Source organism: Leguminivora glycinivorella, chromosome 5, assembly GCF_023078275.1.
Source record: "Leguminivora glycinivorella isolate SPB_JAAS2020 chromosome 5, LegGlyc_1.1, whole genome shotgun sequence".
Lineage (NCBI taxonomy): Eukaryota > Metazoa > Arthropoda > Insecta > Lepidoptera > Tortricidae > Leguminivora > Leguminivora glycinivorella.
In genome coordinates, this window is record NC_062975.1 from 2,184,309 (window position 1) to 2,199,458 (window position 15,150).

General features: G+C 38.4%; 1 protein-coding gene across 1 annotated transcript in view; it reads left to right on the top strand.

Moving 5' to 3' along the window:
• LOC125226430 overlaps window positions 1–15,150 on the top strand; it is a 142,071-nt gene that overhangs the window by 4,546 nt on the left and 122,375 nt on the right. The window contains exon 2 of the mRNA XM_048130413.1: window positions 6,888–6,952. The gene's annotated coding sequence lies outside the window, so the exon portion shown is untranslated. The remainder of the gene's footprint in view (window positions 1–6,887; window positions 6,953–15,150) is intronic.

Genomic DNA, 15,150 nt, shown 5'->3' on the forward strand with positions numbered 1-15,150 from the left:
CTATAAGGGTGCGCGCCCACGGGCGACAAAGTTGCTCGGCGACTTACGTATTTGTATGAAAAGTTGCGTCGCTTCGTTTTTTTTTTTATGGGATAGGAGGCAAACGAGCAGACAGGTCGCCTGATGGTAAGCGATCACCGCCAAAGTCGCTGCCAAAAGTTGCCCGTGTGCGCACTCTCTAAATTAGCCACTAAGCTAGGCTACGGGCCTTGCTAGGCAAGAGGTCAAGTCAAAGGTCATGTCACAGATAAATAGCCCTGCAGTACCCACAAGCACATACCTACTTCCACCTGCCTGCTTTTGCACGCGAATACGTAGTTCGCCCAAGTATTTTAATTTTAACATAACTCGACCTCTCACCTTACTCCATAGAAACAGAAGTGATAACATCTGTGATGTAAGTGTTTGTATTGTTTTCGTTCCTAATCGGAGAATTCAAATTTTTTTATGTGGGGTTTAAGCTCTTTTCACCTATATACTGCTCAAGTGTATCATTAGGTACCTACCTAAATATAATTTAATGCAATCTAAACTTCCTAACCTACTAAACCTTGAAAACACGTTGAAGACCAGTTTAATAATAGGACGGAATAATCCAGAAATAATTCTAATAACTATCTATGCGCAAACGCGATATCATACTAAATCTAAATGACATCGACCAACAGTTGGATGGAGATGTGGAGAACCTTCCGCCATTCCATTTCAACATAATTTTCGCCTAACTTTAACATTATTCGACGCAAGTATGTATTATTATTTCGCTCAGGTATCACCACTATAAAACATATTTATGTCATGTTTGATGTTTCAAACAGCATGTATTGTTCTTTGTTATTTTACCTGCGCTTTTACTAATGTACTCACCAAGACAGCGAGACGAGAGCAAACGGTACCAGTCCGGATTGTCATCAAACTTCACGGTGTGCATTCGTCGCAACTAGGGCTCCCGGTCGCGTCCGTGTTTCGTGTACCCGTTGCCGGGTATCCGTTCCCGTGTTACACGAATCCGGATTTCTGGCCCGTTTGGAACGGGTAATTAGGGACCGTGTAATTAAGGTCCGGGTACCCGTGTAGTCCGTGCGTCCGGATCGACGAACTCTAAAAACCCGCGGGTCCGATCCGTTCTCGACGTATATAAGTAGTGATGCTTGATGATCGTTCGCGTTCTTGGTTCAAGCGAATATGAAAATCAGTTTAAAGAACCAAAAATGATAAAACCTTAATAACTAAAACGAGAAAGGGACAGCGGAGCAATTGTGACTGGGGGACAAATTTTAATTACTCGATTTTTTTCCATGTTTTACATTTTAGGTATTATTATATAGGGCACGCGTTTTCAGTGGCCTAAATTATTATGATGTCAGAAAGCATTAAACTTGGTATGCACATAGCTTTGACGTTCATAAGAATAAATAGAAGTAGAAACACGCCGAGGAGTCAATCTCTTCCCTCCACTATTATATCCCATTTTTAGCGTTTTGAAATTTTCACGAAAACTTTTTTTTTTTTTATTTATTTATTTAAAGGTAACATACATTTTACATTTTTAAAGTTCCTATTAAAGGTTTTGATAAGTAAATATTACGAGTAGGTACTTACCAGAAATATGTCTAGGAGAAGTACCATGAAATTCTCTACAATATTTCCATTTTAAGTATATTACTAACAGTCGGTAGTGTTACCCCTACTCATCCCACTAGTAGTTAAACACAAATATTATGCGGGGGACTTAAGCATAATTTGAAAATGATGAGTTAAAGCTATATACCTTAAAAGACAGTATTGTAGAAAAATTTTATGGAGAATATACTTTTCCCCTCACTAGCTCGGAAACACGTGTTTTGTCCTTTAATACCAGCGGGTAAAAACGCATTTTATCCACTAGTGGGTAAAGTAATTTGACCTTGAATAAAGTCAAATTAACTGCTTTAAAATTGATAAAGGTAGGTGAATCTAGTAATAAAGATGATTTACCACCTGTGGAACTACTGGAAGCAGTGATAAACGCATTTTTTGCGTTGTAGTTTCCTCGCTATAGTGAGGGGAAAAGTTTTGTGTTACACTCGGGTGCAAATGTATTTTACTTCTCGTGTGTTAAAAAACTCGCAAGTTCAGGATTCTATTCTCGAACCACTCGCTTCGCTCGTGGTTCAACTATAGAATCCTTTCACTTGCTCGTTTTTCAATTCCACACTCGGCGTTAAAATACAACTTTGCCCCCTTGTATAACAAATAACTATTTCCTAAATATCGTGATTATAGCTTTCACGGTTTTCATGACAATATAAAAAAAACTGAAGATAATGATATAAAAAGAGGGAAAAGAGGGGAAACATTGACACTTCGGCGTCTGCGTACTTTTATTTTTTTCTGTTAAGTGTTTGTAAGTTATCTATATACATGTCAAGTCTCATGCTTCTTGTCACACCCTATCCGACTAGCTCAAGTTAAGAACCAGGACTATGGATACATATTCACTTCAAAGTGGTTCCCTCCAAAATAACAAAAAAAAATACCATTCTTAACTAGGTATTTGTAAAACAGCGCGGCTACATCTAGAACTTTTCAAACAAAAGGTTTGTCCATGTCAAAGGGAAGCAGAGTGTGAGGTTTGAGTGTCATTATTATCAGTAAAAATCACCACGGTTATTGGTTATTGTGCCGCCCACAAGTCATTATTATTACCTTTGTCTTCTCATGCGACGTTAATTCTACTAAATTCTTAGATAAAAACTAATAACTCGACAGTTCAAATACATTTCCTTAATTTGAAAGATATTTATGAAATAAAACTGTGGAAACTGAGTGATACCCGGTTGACCACGGACGCTGTAAAGTGTTCGAAACGTCGGGATGAATAGTAAATTCAGGATACGCAATATAATCCGTTTCCATAGTTATGTATTTATCTATTTAAGTATGTATATCGTCGCTTAGCACCCATAGTACAAGCTTTGCTTAGTTTGGGGCTAAGTCGATCTGTGTAATGTCCCCAATATTTATTTATTTATTTTACAACTATGAGACATAGATATAACTATACTATAGGTGGTATGGTCCCTATAGTAAGGCACCATGAACATTATAAAACAATCAAGTAATAGAACTAATATAGTATTTTTCACACAAACCAATACCCTGTTTAGACTTCTATTAGTTAACCTAGAGACAAATAAAGTCCATTAAACTCCAATAACTCCAAAAACAGTAGACTAGTGTGCCTGGCGAATTATGGACCTATAGGAATAGGAATACGTTTGTAATATTTTTATTGAATATCACCATATTATCTAATCTGTACGAGTAGCCTACAATGTAACGGGAACAAGTACAAAAAATATAGTTAACACGTTATTGATCAAAATAAAACGAGTATGTATAAAACCAATTCGTATTCGTTCGCTAAATTAATATAGATTTTAAATTTCACCTAGGTATTTTTAAAATACAAACCGGCACGGCAATAAGTCGATCGGTCCGCCGGCCGCCTCGTGTGTTCAATACCCGAACGGTGCCGAAGTCCGTGCGTCCGGCCGTCCGGCCCCGAACGCCGATTCGGCACTACACGCGCGAACGGCACTACACGGGAACGGACTTCGGCGGGTTCGGGTAGTTCGGACGCTTAGCACCGCCGGGGCTAAGGGGCCGGGCGCACGGATCGGCGGGTAGTAACGAATATCCAGAGCCCTAGTCGCAACCGTTGCGCTGCAGGGTTTGATCTCCATCGCACCGGGCGCCAGCGAACACTCGCCTCAGGCAACTAGTTTACAACTTACCTCGAGATCCTTTGCCATAGAGATATCATTTACACTGGTTCGCGAACTAAAGGCGAACATTTGGTAACCGACGGTATTATCATCCAAGGAAGTAGCGCTCCGCTGAACCACTGAGCCTCGCGGCGTGATCTTGTTTCTTCGCGGAAACTGCGAATTGCATCATAAAAGTTAATAATAGCAAAGACAACATTTAGACATAATTTTGCTCACCGTCGTAAAGCCAATAGTAGGCTGTTTATTGAATACAAAAGTCAAATAAAATGTCCGTGCGATTGCCACGAAAAAGAAAGTCAGTATACCATACCACACAATCTGTACATGCTCCGTTTTCGTGCCGCGTCAGAGGTTAATCAAATTCAATAACTGTTTGATGTTCACGAGAAAATGACTAAGCAGACTTCCTGATTAGCCAATTCAATAGTTCAGCGCCCAATTTGGTGTAGTTAATTCATGGGTCCAAGGTCAAAATGAATATTCTGATTCTAATAATGCTTATTAATTCCTGCCCCCACCCTAAATACTAGTATAATAGCTTAAGTTACCTGAAACAGGGTCAAAAACCGGCCAAGAGCGTGTCGGGCCACGCTCAGTGTAGGGTTCCGTAGTTTTCCGTATTTTTCTCAAAAACTACTGAACCCATCAAGTTCAAAATAATTTTCCTAGAAAGTCTTTATAAAGTTATACTTTTGTGATTTTTTTCATATTTTTTAAACATATGGTTCAAAAGTTAGAGGGGGGGGGACGCACTTTTTTTTCCTTTAGGTGCGATTATTTCCGAAAATATTAATATTATCAAAAAACGATCTGAGTAAACCCTTATTAATTTTTAAATACCTATCAAACAATATATCACACGTTGGGTTGGAATGAAAAAAAATATCAGCCCCCACTTTACATGTATGGGGGGGTATCCTAATAAAACATTTTTTTCCATTTCTTATTTTTGCACTTTGTTAGCGTGATTGATATACATATTGGTACCAAATTTCAGCTTTCTAGTGCTAACGGTTACTGAGATTATCCGCGGACGGACGGACGGACGGACGGACGGACGGACGGACGGACGGACGGACAGACAGACATGGCGAAACTATAAGGGTTCCTAGTTGACTACGGAACCCTAAAAACGAACAGGCTCTGAATATAAAGCTGCATAAACTTGAGAGTCAATACCTGTACTATACAATGCAACATATACATATGTATTTACCTTCAAACACCAGTACTTGGTCGTCGGAATATCAAAATCGTGACACGTGCCATGCCTATGCGTACTATGCGCTTATTCTTCGGCCCGCAGCGGGGTACGGGCTTTACATTCTAATTAGGCTGTTATGGGCATTATCCTCACCTATGCCGATGTTTTATCGTGCCACGACTACTGCTTGAGTTGTCATTGGTTCTGATTGACTAAAAACGAACTTTGTACTTAGATTTCATTTGATTCATAAAAAACGTGCTCCGATCGCGAAAATCGCGAAAACATTCGAGGTAACTTGTTTTGTTATGGTATACCTGTTTACTTAAACCAAAAGGAAACGCTCCTGTCCTAATTGTAAATTTATTGTGATTTACCTAAAACACTGCTTCATTCTTGAGAAAGCCGCTTTATATCTAAATGAATAACATTAATTTTACAGGATTTGGGAATGTATGTAAAGTTGAGTGATTTACATGTGTGTATTGTATTAACGGTACTTTAATCAGGATATTTTTTTATCGTGATATCCGAACAGATTCATGAGATTCATGAACACAGCCACTCCATTCATCAAACAGTATTCTACAGTACAAACAAACAAACCAAATAGGTACCTACGAGTATGTATGTAGGAAATCATCGACCAGCGTCCATTATCATTGTGCAACATTGTGATTATTTGCTAAATGCGCGTGGCATTAGGTGTTAATATTAAATTAATAAATAATTTAACTAAAATACAAAATATTATATCATTTATAAACACATTGGATGACACAAGACATGAGTATAGATCATGGAGAATAGAGGTATGTTCTCTATTCTTCATGGTATAGATGATAACAAGAGTTAACAAGTACAAGCAAGTAACATAGTGATTCAGTGCTCTTTGGAAGTAACAAGAACAAAGGTTTAATAATGAGGCCCATTAGGCATTGTCAACGTCACTTTATGCCAACTTTATGCCGGCAGTCGCACTGATGATTACAACTTTTTTATCTGTTGAATTTGCAACACTTGGCGTTCTGGGGTCGGGTCGTTGCCTCAGTGAGTCACTTGTGCAGTGATTCAATAGTGATTGCGGGCAGCAGGTACCAATTTTTATGGCGCGGTCGCCTATCGGCGCCTCTTATACAGCTAGATCTCGGATGAAGGCATAGAGAAAGCTATTAAGTTTTAAATATTGTATGCGACCTTTGTAGGACTACGTTTTTTGACGCAACTGTGAAACTGTCGCTGTCAGATGCGAAAACTAAAGTTTTGTTTAAGACTTGCTGATTTCTTAACGTAACTAAAATAATTAACAGTGGCTTATTTTACTAAAATGACTAAGAATAAGTTGTGATGATGAAGAATGAGTAAACTACAAAAGGTTCCTTTTAATGTAACGTAACAGTTGCAGTTGAGCCAGTTGATAAGATAAGAAACAGATATAGATAAAAGAAGAGCTAATGTCTAAATACGAGTATATCACAAATTATCTATCTTGATGACTAGTAATGGTAGGTACTTATGGACATGCTTGGTAGAAGGTAATCCTCAAGTTCACCTTGTCTTTATATTGTTATGTGCAACAACAGTAATATTAAATATCGCCACTACTTTGTAAAAATGTATCTCACACTGCTACTCTTAAGTTGAAACGCAGAAACTCTTATGCATCCCATACTTTATTTTAGATACCCCATTTGTCTTTTCATTGACAGAAGATGCGAGTTTTCTTCAAAATAGTAACCATATTCACGATATGTAGAGGTATAACGAATATAAAGTATAATACAGCCACTTACAATATGTATCTCTTTACTTTAGAGCAGGTCACGTTAATCCCATTTGCGAAAATACAAGTGCTCATGAGGATTGGAGCGCCACTTTGTACAATTAGTGACTTAGGTTCTCTGTTGCAGATAGCATGGCGTAGTTACGGACAACGCCTTCTGCTGTCTGACGGCGTGTCGATATCCTTTCTAACGTAAGTATAACTACAATTCCAGTATCACTACTCTTTACAGGATGGCAAAAAAAGGAAAAAAGTTTATTGTATAAATTAACAATTATTTATCATAGCAACACTTACTTTTCTCATATAGAAGTGACCCAATAGTTGCCACATGCAAAACTATTTACATAAACGGTGGGTGGCGCTGGCGCCCCTATTATTTTCTACTTTTTTGCTAAGCTGTACCCAATTTTGTGCTTCTGATATCTTCATAACCAACTTTCCTTCACGTTTCTAAGTACACACTGTGGTACACGTAACAGCACTAAACGCTGTTAATTGTAAAGGGCACGTTATACTTATGGTCATAAACATTGGTTAAGAAAGTGTTAAAGTAGGGATAGTGGGTCAAACCCCGAGCGGAGGCCGATGTCCTGAATTTTTAAGTATTCTATTAAGGCGCCGCATGCACCTGCCCGTACGAGCTTTTCTCTTAGATGATTGCGTCTTTTTACTTTCTCACGCCGTTTTCTCTGTACACAGGGCTCGCAATCATAGGAGTGCTTGCGGCCAAGCCTTTCCTCAGGTTTCTATCTGTTAGGCTTAGTGCTATCACGTCCGTCTTGGAGTTGCTTTTGATGTCTACCATGCTTCCTTTTTGGACGTTTTCAAGATTTATAAAAACGATTTTCTTTCCGATAGAGATCGCTTTAGATAAACATGTTGGCCAGAGCAGTCAAGTTTGAGATAAACGTATAAAAGTAATCGCTAGCTAAACTTTCACGTTAGCCTTCCGTAGTAAGTGGCATATTTTACTATAACCAGTTTTTAAAGTACCGCGTTCAGCGCTATCATTATCACTGGACTTTGAAAGCTGCGCGCGCGCCGGCCACTTCTACGGGATGTTGTTGCGTCAGTTTAAATCTCGTGTTTCCTTTCATATTTTAATAGAAATACTTTGTAGCTTTAAACCTGATTTAGATGGCGATGGCGTGCGAACTCGCATGCGATTTTAGTTACATTGCGAGCTATTGAGGGTACATAAAATTTTGCACAGCCCTCAAATACCGCAATGTAATAAAACTCGTATGCGAGTTCTCGTACCGTCTAAATGGGCCCTAAAGAATATAATGTTGGTACAGAAAACCAATTTGAATCCTAGGCCACCGTAGAACCTTTACACAGGAAACGTCAATGTGATTTCTATGTCAAATAGAACACAGTGTCAATAAGACAGGGTTCTAGAGTGGCCTAGGATTCAAATTGGTTGACCGTACAGTCACCTGCAATAACATGTTACTCTATGCAGGTCGCAAAAAGATGGGACTCGATCTTATGATATGACTCTACAAATGAGATGTCAGATATTATTGCAGCCTCCGAATAGTAATAAATGTTATTGCAGGCGACTGTAAGTTTTCATTCGTGGATTGTGTTCGAAAAGAAAAGTAGGTATTAATTGACTGCCTCCAAATTCTTCACTTTTTTGTTAAAATAAAGGCAATCAAATTCATGATTTGTGTGGACATTATCAACTTGAGAAGAGAGTAATTGAAAATATGGGTAGATAGTTCGGTAGCAACACTCTTAACTAACCATCGGTAGACTTTATGCCCTTGTAATAAGGATTACAAATGTACATGCAGCTAACAGTGTTGACGATGGTACTTCAATGAATTTGCCTGTGGAATGGCGCTTTTACTGCATGAATGAGAGCCATGGCCTTAGTTTATAGTGAACGCTGAAGACTAACTTCCATAACACCATGAAAAGACAATAGTCATAGTTGAAAGCTGAATAGGTCATTGTACTGGTCGGAGGAGCTCAGCCTGCTCAGCGGATGCGGTGTCAGGTTGCTCCGCACCGCACCGCAACCGTACCCGCTGCGAATACAAGCCAAGCTCATGAAAATAACATTCATTCAACACTTACGAATAACGAAACTAAATTTCAATACGTTTATTTTATTTCTCTTAAACATAAATAATGTTCATTTGTTTAAGCTAAATGCAAAAAAAACCTTGTTTCTTTATCTTCGTGTTTTGCTAGAATTAGGTACTAGTTTTTTCGAAAGAAAGCGACACCTTCCAGATAAGCTCTTAGGATTTATCTCATTTCCTTACTTAACGAAACTAAATTTCAATACGTTTATTTTATTTCTCTTAAACATAAATAATGTTCATTTGTTCAAGCTAAATTCAAAAAGTAATCTCGCTTCTTTATCTTCGTATTTTGCTAGTAATTAGGTGCTAGTTTTTTCGAAAGAAAGCGACACCTTCCAGATATAAGGTATCAAGATTTATCTCATTTCCTCAGGATGATTTTTTCCCTAGTTGAAAAGAGTTTGATGTCAAACTTATTACTAGGAACCAACGGCCGCCCCTAGTTCAGCTACAGTTTACCGCTCAGCCCAGTGTTCTGAAAACATGTTGTAATTTATAATGTTGTATCCACTTTAAAATAAATAAAAAATAAAATAAATATTGGGGACACCTTACACAGATCAACTTAGCCCCAAACTAAGCATAGCTTGTACGATGGGTGCTAAGCGACGATATACATACTTAAATAGATAAATACATACTTATATACATAGGAAACATCCATGACTCAGGAACAAATATCTGTGCTCATCACACACGCAGGCAGGGTCACTACCGACTGAGCCAGACCGGTCGTCCAGAACTTTGTAACCTTGTTACAACATTGTCATAAGGCAAAAAAAATATTGGATATATCTTTGTAGTCGACTGTATATCGCACGAAAAAATTCATGAATACTTAGCGCTGATCTGAAAGTCGACCTTTGTTAAAGCAAACGCCCTTCATTAAAGTTTCAAAGAAATTGATTAGTTCGGTAACGCATTGTTATAGCCTATAGGCACATATGTATGTTAGACAAATTTTATTTTCGGGACTTGAATCACAACAAGAATCCTTAATTAATTGATTAGTGCCAAAGTGCAGAGTTGCAATATATTGCCTCTCTGTCTGTTATCTGTTATTGAGTAAAGTTTATGGTTGGTTCGCTTGATGGTCTCATCGGAAGATCAGCGCTGGAAGTCACCAGCAACACGCTGAGATGAGGCCATTTCATGGCACTTCATTACTTTCTGTCTTGTTGTTATTATGTGTATTTTGGTCTTGCCTGTGCTCACGAATAAATATTCCATTCTATTCTATTCTTTTCTACCTTCTATACAGCACAGCCTGAACTAGGTATGACCGTGGGAAGCGAATGCCGTCTATTTATTATTATACAAATTGATTAAATAGTAACACCTATACCTATATTAGTCTGCAATTTATAAAGACTGTTTAAAACCAAAGAAATATTCTTGTTTCCATTTCCTTAGGATTTCATGGTTACCAGGTTATTTTTTTTTTATCTCCTCAAACATATCGACGCGGAATCGGCTTTCGTCGATCAAAAATTGCTCATTATTATGAACATGCGTGTGGACGCGTACAGCGACGATGAAGCGTAAGCGTCTTCATACTAACGACCGATGTCGCGTTGATATGTTTGAGGAAGCCCTTAATAAGGGAACGCCGATAATTTGCTTTCTCGTCCATTGAAGCGTTATTTTCTCAGGCTATAGTTTAATTACAGTCGCGTTACGTGGACATGCGTACTGCTGCGTAGGGCATGAATGGGGGCGGCGACTCGGCGAGCCAGCAAGCCGATTGCCGCTAATTCAATTAGACTGCAAGTGGAACAATGGTGCACCTACCCGCTGAAGCCCATTTTACTGCGCAAGGACGCTGGGAATCTATGCAATGTAAACAATAACTTCTTTCATTGTTGAAGAATTAGTAGATTACATACCTGGGCCAGTAAAGTAAGAATTGTCTCAGATCACATGTAATTGTCATGACAACAAACAAAATTTTATATTTTCTGACCGGAGGACAGGAAACAACGTTTCGAGGATTAATTATCCCAAAAATTCAAATCTCTCGATATAAATATTTGTGCAGCATCTTATTATCCTATTAAACACACATGTATTAGGCAAAAAAGTAATACTTAGCGGTTTCATATGGATTAAGCGTCCTTAAACTTTTTCTGTCGCGCCTTTCTTGTTTGTAAAGACTAAGATATGGGTACCCCGTCTCTTGTGTGGATTTTTTAATTTTGTTGATTAAAAGTCGAAAAAAAAGAAAGCTTCTCTATATTGTAAACATTTTAAAATTTTTTCTCTTAAATGATTTCCGTAAGTATTATATCATTACAGCAGAGTACTATTCAATTCATTTGAAATAACAACTACGAGTATTATCTTACTTAATTTTACCGCACGATAGTTACAAAAAGGTGAATAAAATAATGTGATTTTGCCCTCGGGCTACGTAACCGGCCAACAACTTACAAAAGTAATTCTCTATGTGAACTAGACTTAGCATTGTCTGCTACGTACGATACGAACACGTCTACTCTACGCACAATCGAGTCCCCTGCGTGATTCATGTATTGTCATTTCGTCACAGCGCAGCCGAAATTTCGCTTGTTTGCTCACTCGTAGTACTATGAAAGAAAGTTGTTACGCAACATATCTCGTATATGGACTAAAAGAATATTTCACTTATTCAAACAAACCGCTTCGCTATTCTGTCTGCTTCATTACACAGTTACGTATCTTAGTCATTCATGTTATTGCAGAAAATAACTGTGCTGTAGGTAACAAAGATCATTTTTCGTAACAATTTGAAAGCAGATATGAAACTAAGAAAGGAATCAGTGTATTTGCCATTAGCGATGAACGTTAATGTAGATTTGTGTGGTGAAACGTGTGGAATGAGCAAACGCGAACGGAGCTGATACAACTGCACCGACTTTATTTGTTTTCACTGATGTGCATCTGTTTGTATCAGGGCTGATTTAGTGATGTAACAGTTTGAATAATATACAAAACTTTTCCTTTCGCCGGGCTAAATTAGGCGTCAGACGATGACTAACATTCAATACGTACCGTTGATCAACGCTACACATCTATTAGTTCAGGCAGTTTGGTGCGGCGTAAGAAGATGACATGATTGTATGATATTAATATTATAGCATTTGGTTATTTAGCTTTAGTCAATTATTTAGGACGATATTAATGGTAAAATGAAATTCCATACTGGCTATCATAACAGCAAATTGTAAAAAATGAAGACTATTTTTCTTATGTCGCAAATCGAGTATCAATTTTAATTGCGGGCATATTGTCATATTGAGAAGCATGACTAAACTGATGATTGATATATATGATAAGGAACAGATATCGATCCCAACTCCCAACCCAACATTCTGACTGGTTGCTTTACTACTCACATCTAATGTATGAACAATAGGGTCGCGTATAGGTACCTACATTATACACATTTATTGGCACTTTCTGTATCGACATTTTATAAATACTTACCTACCTATGTACAGCATTTAAATACGTTTTAATTCGAAAAAATGCGTTACGAGTGAAGTATAAGTATAAGTAATTGTATTTATCGTGCATTTGTATATTTTGTATGTATAGGAGTTTGTATGATTTGTAGGAAATTATAACATTGCTTATTTCCTCTGGTGGCGAACGATATAGATTGGATTTGCCGACACACCCGGTTTGGAAATAATACCTGTTTTCATTCATACCATACCTCCCATCTATGCTATTTATAAAAGCTGTTTTTGTTTGGTTGTTTATTCTCATTCAATAAAAATTGCTACCTGATAGGAACCCCTGTCCGTTTTGGATATCGATGATTTGTTTATTATTATACACAATGCTTTTAGACAGGAACATACACTACATCAAAGTCTTTTAGTTTAGGAAAAATTTGCCATACATTCTATAAAGCCTTTAAAATATGGCAGTTATTTATATATTACATGCGACTACAAATTACAAGAAATACGTTGTTGGAGTTGAAGTGGGTCACTGTCAGTAACCGTGCTCACCGGCCGAGAATGTTAATAAGCCGACAACTATCTAACAACTGTCAATACTCATACAATATTGTGGGAATTTCGTAGTAACGGAAACAGAACATGATATTGAAGCAAGAGCAAGTAAATTACGTATTATTTATCGTTTACCCGCCGCCTTGCAAAATGATTTTGGAAACAATGGCTTGTAATGGCATCTCGGTTCTCTGAACATCAATGGCGCAAGACGAGTATTGTCTTAGATTATCTTTTTAATCCGCGGTAGTTTGCCGTTCCGTTACCAAATTACAATTAACCAAGAGGTTTGTTCAGCTATACTCATTGTTCAACGACATTGGCCTAATATTATTTTCGTGAGACCAAAATATTCTTTCGTCGCGAGTCGTTTCAAAACCGTTAGTTTCGATATGTATGTCATTTTCCGTGTCGGGTTACCCATTGAGGGAACCTGCGTGAGGAGCATGTTGGTACAGTCGGTGCCAGGCTCCGGCCACCCTCCGTACACCCTTCAATGATCGATAAGGTACGGTACGGCACAAATTGTCTGTACCCACAGACGACAGTTACCGCTATAGGGAGTTCTGAAACACATTAACTGGAACCCCTTTTGCCCTACTTTTTTTTAGTGCTACGCAGAGATGTTTAGTATCTCATTTGGTCATTACATGGATGGCCATTTAAAGATAATCAATCGTGTTTAGGTTCTACAGATGTTTTCTTTGCTAAACGACCTCAATGACCGCAAGCTAATGACCCAAAACAATGCGTCTGCGAATTAAAAAAAACCGTAACCATTCGGATCACATCCTGCAATTGTTGACGCCATCGTAACAATGACAATTACCGCTTCGTTAGCTCATCAGTTTTTGGAAAACGATGTCATTTTCATAACTAAATCGGCAAGTCGTGCACATCAGAGATTTTCGTTGTTTCTCCAAATCGGATCAGTTATGCGACGTAATCGCGTGTTTCGCCGCTTTCATCGATAGTGAACGCGTCCGTCCGGTCACGGTCGTTTGTATCGGCAGTGCCGTCAGAGTCGCGGCACTCGCGCCCGCGTCACTCCAGTACCTGTGCCCAGATTGCAAAACGTGGCACCCCGCGCTGGGCTCGCCGGCGCGGCGGCTTGCCAACGCGCTTACTCTCTCTGACGCACCGGAACGAAACCCGACTGCTAACTGCTGCCCTACTATCACTTCGCCAATAGATACGATGCGACTCTCTAAATGCAAAGATTCACAACTTGTTTTGTTTTTGTTTGTAACCAAATACTCTGTTTACACCAGGATCATGCCGACAACATGGTAATTTGATTCTAGTCTGATGGACACCAGCGTCGTGTCGAATTTGTAAGCTATAAAGCAGGTGCGCGCACCTGTGTTCATTACTCTGAGGCTGAGGTACCTAATTAGCTTGATGTTACCCAGAGACATTAAACTAGTACAGTAAAAGCGTCGCAGAACTATTTTTGGAGATGAATAGTGCAATTGTAGTATCTTTATCTTGGCGATAAATTTATCGCTGTTGATGTGACGTCACCAAGATCGAGTGGCACACGTAGTACTTACCTATAACCCTGTGCTTAAGTGCTAAGGCTGTCGGGGTGGAGCTTAGCGGCGCGGAGTCTCGCGTGCCTTCCATGTGACTCATGGCTTTATCTTTGTACCTTTGCCACAGTATAAGGATATATCAGTAGTTAATCTCCGGCAGCGGCGGCGCGGTCGTTACTACTGCGCAAGGTCACGCAGGGTTGTACAACGTTACTATAATCCACTTCGTACAATGTAAGTTGTTGTAAATCTAATAGGTACTATTAACTGTAAGTAGGTTTTAGTATAACAATACCACGTCATGACACCACATTAGTCAGTATTGAAGATACAAAAAATCATTATAAATATATTACTCTCATACGCGCAATAGTAGATTGTGTAACAATAATTGCAAAAGCGTTAATTTAAGTGTTCATTTTATATGTTTTCTCTAGAATACACCCAATCCATCACAATAAAAAAAAGATTCGTTTGAACTAGAAACGTAGGTACCTACTGTCCTACTCGTATTAGTAACTGTGTATGGCGCTATGCTAGTACCAACGCTCTTTCTACCTTTTTATCTAATAAAGATTCAAGTACGTATTTGTTTCTTAAATACTGACGAAATCATATTTACATAAAATGTTTGAATAGATGTTTGCACAATATTTAAGTAGGTACCAAACTTTCGAGCTAGATAGATCGCAGCATCTACCTAAATGTCGTTACAGATAAATCCTTATTGATTTTAATGTGTCATTCTAGCT